The following is a 4,117-nucleotide window of genomic DNA, read 5'->3' on the forward strand; positions in this document are numbered from 1 at the left end:
GAACAAGAATAAAAAAAATCTTTAAAATAAAAAGAATAAATGTAATAAGAAAAGCTCTTAGAAATTAAATTTACACAGTCTCTGTGCTGATTAATGTTGGGCATTTTCAGAGCAAGCAAAACACAGCCCATCCTCTTTCCACTGTCACCTGTGAACAGCCTAAGCCAGCTGTCTAGGTATAAACTCAAGCCCTGTCCAGCCAGAGAGCCATCTCCCTGTGTCTCATAACCATGTCCACTAATGAGAATGCTAATTCGCCAGCTGCCTGCCTTAATAGATTTAAAAACAAGGGGAAAGTTAGTACAGAAATGAGGAGTAGTGGAACAGAAGTTAATATTAAGCTGAGAAAAGCTAAGAAGTATGAAGAGATGCTGAAAAGAAGAAATGTAAGCTTCTTTCTTGATGATGCCACTTTTGCACTGCAGGAAAACCACAACAACCAGGGTACTATAAATTGGTCTGTTGAGGACATTGTCAAACGCATAAATAGCAACAATGTAGAAAGCCAGCTCCAAGATACTCAGGCTGCAAGGAAACTGCATTCTAGGGGAAAACAGCCAGGCATAGACAACATAATCTGGGATGGTTTGATTTCAAAAATTGTCTTTCTTGGGCAGAACTGATTTTAGTCCCATTCAGTTTGAATCTGCCTGGGCCCTCACTAACATTGCTTCCAGGACATTGGAACAAACCAAGACCAACAGATGGAGGTACTATCCCAGGATTCATTTCTCTTAGCATCTCCCCATACTTAAATCAGTGAACAAGCCTTATGGGCTCTAGGAAATATTACAGGTGATGGTTCAGTTTTCCAAGACTTGATTATCTAGTATGGTACAGTTAAACCACTGGTGTCTCTTCTTGCAGTTCCTGATATGTCATCTTTAACATGTGGTTATTTCTGTAATCTTACCTGTACACTTTTAAACCTTTGTCACAACAAGAATCCTGCACCCCTGTTAGATGCTGTTGAGCAGATTCTTCCTACTTTAGTTCATCTCCTGAATCATGATGACCCAGAAGTATTAGCAGATAACAGCTGGGCCATTTCCTACCTTACCAATGGTCCAAATGAATGGATTGAAATGATTGTGAAAACAGGAGCTGTGCCCCAACTTATGAAGCTCCTGGGAGGTACTAAATTGCCAATTGTGACTCCTGTACTAAGAGCCATAGGAAATATTGTCACTGGGACAAATGAACAGACTCAGGTTGTAATAAATGCAGGAGCACTTGCCATCTTTCCTAGTCTGATAATAAACTCTAAGACTACTATTCAGAAGGAAGCTGCATAGACAATGTCAATCATCACAGCTGGCCACCAGGACCAGATACAGCAAGCTGTGAATCATGGATTAGTCCCATTCCTCATTGCTGTTCTAAGGCAGACTTTAAGACACAAAAGGAAGCTGTTTGGCCTGTGATCAACTATACAAGTGATGGAACAGTTGAACAGATTGTATATCTTATTCACTGTGGCATAATAGAACCATTGGTAAACATCTTAACTATGAAAGATACCAAAATTATTCTGGTTTTTCTGGATGCCATTTCAAATATCTTCCAGGCTGCTGAGAAACTAGGTGAAACTGAGAAACTTAGTATAATGATCAAAGAATGTGGAGGTTTGGGCAAAATTGAATCTCTACAAAATGATGAAAATGAATATGTATACAAAGCTTCATTCAACTTGACTGAGAAGTATTTCTCTGTAGAGGAAGAGGAAGATCAAAATGTTGTGCCAGAATCTACCTCTGATGGTACAACAGATGGCCAGAATATACGTTCCAAGTTCAGGATGGCACTCCTTATACCTTTACTTTTAGAGTGTACAGCTAAGGCATAAAATGTTGGGGGGGGGGTTGTGTACTACGTTTGGTATAAATTTGTCTTACTGTTTTTCTACTAAGAATTTTTTTTAAATGTGGTTTGTTGTTGTCACAGTTTTTGCAATGACACTATACTTGAACAGTTCCAAACTGTACATACTGTATGAAACTTCTCCTCTCAATGGGCTTCTTATTTCTATGTAGAATTTCACATCTTATAGTATGAAGATCTGTAAAGATAACTTAAATAAAGATTAGGTTCCACCATAAAAAAAGAAATTAAAAATATTTTTTGCTAAATAAAAATTTAAGGATGAAAAATAAAGAAATATCCCATAATGCAGCAATGTAATATAAAAGAAAAATAATTTATCATATTTTATCAAATGAAAAATTTTTAATTACCACAACCTATCAATAAATGTGTAATTTTTGGATGTTATATCTTCAAAACATTCTTATTTTAAAATAATTTTAGACTTACGGAAAAATCGCAAAGTAGTATAGAGTTACCATATACTATTGCCCCCATTTCCCCTAATGTTAACATCTTATATAATCACTGTACAACAATCAAATCCAAAACATTAGCAACGATTCTATAGTCTAATTGAGGCAGGAGATAGGAAGGAGGAAACTCCGGAGGTATCCCCAGGGCTAAGATAAAGGACATCCATACAAGACAGAGACACTGTTCTAAGACTGGTTGTTCCTGCTTCCTGGAAAAGCACTGAATCATGGTGACTCATGAGTGCACCTGCACAGAGGATGCTACATGACCCTTGCTTCATTATAATAAATTAACATTGTGTGACCCCCTTCTCCTGTGGCCAGTCAAGGAAAATCATAGGAGACCACATGCGCAGTAGCTTTAAAATACAACTACTTGTACATGCACAATACAAGGGTGCCAAAACTAGCCAGGAGGGATCTGCCCTATAAGAATAGAATCCCTCCAGCCCATGAGGTCAATCTCTGCTCAGCATTGGCCTACTCCCATCTTCTGTGTAGTGTACTATTACTTAATAAATCTCTCTTTATGCTATCAACTCTGTGTGTTTGGTTCAATTCTTTGTCCGTGATCACTAAGAACCTGGTTACCTGTGCCCATCTGTGACATAATGATACCAGACTATTAATTAAAATTACAGACCTTGTTTGAATTCACTGATTGTTTTCACTAACATGTTTCTTCTGTTCTGATATCCCACATTGCATTTAGTTTTCATATATCTTCAGTTTCCTCTAATCTATGACAGTCCCTCAGTCTTCCTTGTTTTTCATAGCCTTTATATTTTTTAAGCATACTGATCTGTTATTATGTTGCATATAACTCAGTTTGGGTTTGTCTGATGTTTTCTCATTATAAAGTTGTGCATTTTTGGCAATAATTCTACAGAAGTGATATCCTACCCATCTCAGTGTACCATATTAGGGGCATATGTGTTGACTTGTCTTCTTTGTGAATATTGACCTTGATCACTTGGTCAAGGTGGTATCTGTAAAATGTCTCCACAGGAAAGTTACTGGTTTTCCTCTTGTAATAAATTTCCTGGGAAGATATTTTGAGACTAGATGCAATATCCTTTGATTGCTCATTTCTATTGGCTACCAGTTCCTTAACATTCCCAAAGGGTTTTTAGAGTGGCTAGGTAATGACTCTAATAATGACAAAGCATCTAACTTGTAAATACCCATATCATAATTTTTAATTATTCACCAGTTTTCCCCTTACTTCTTTCCTAATGAGATTTACACTCCTCACATGAAGAAAAAGTATCTCATTACTTTCCTCACATGAGGAAAGTACTGCAGTGCATTGGTCCTCCACATTTGAAGGCTTATATACACTTAGGACTTTTATACATGTAGGACAATCAATGCTCAGGATTCCTTACATATTCATTTGCTTTTCCTTTTGTTTTATTCTTGCATATTATATGAAATCTCTGGGGGCCAAGAGGCTGGAGAAAGAAACTGACAACTCCATAGTTTGTTACATCAGAGTTTCAGGAAATTTACAAAGAGGTGCATCTTGGGTGGTGGCAAGACCACGTGGATATCCCTGCATCATGTGGCAGAAGCTAAAGGGTTAAATGGGACAGTATGATAGATAGGTATACTGCCACCCTAGAGCCAGGGGAAATGCCTTTACATACTTTACCAGGGCCAGGGCTTCTTCCAGGAACCAGCATACCTAAGGCACAGGGGAGTGGTCAGATAGTCTCTGAAGGGATTTAGGCAAAGGGATCTCTGTTCTGACCCAGATCTAGCTGGATCTAGCACAA

The 4,117-nt window shown here is 37.9% G+C and overlaps 1 pseudogene; it reads left to right on the top strand.

Moving 5' to 3' along the window:
* Positions 1-230: 230 nt before the first annotated feature.
* LOC119053890 (importin subunit alpha-1-like) lies at positions 231-1,839 on the top strand (annotated as a pseudogene).
* The last annotated feature ends 2,278 nt before the right edge of the window (positions 1,840-4,117 follow it).

The sequence above is a fragment of the Artibeus jamaicensis genome, unplaced genomic scaffold, assembly GCF_021234435.1.
Source record: "Artibeus jamaicensis isolate MK-2021 breed Jamaican fruit bat unplaced genomic scaffold, CSHL_Jam_final contig_410, whole genome shotgun sequence".
Taxonomy (NCBI): domain Eukaryota; kingdom Metazoa; phylum Chordata; class Mammalia; order Chiroptera; family Phyllostomidae; genus Artibeus; species Artibeus jamaicensis.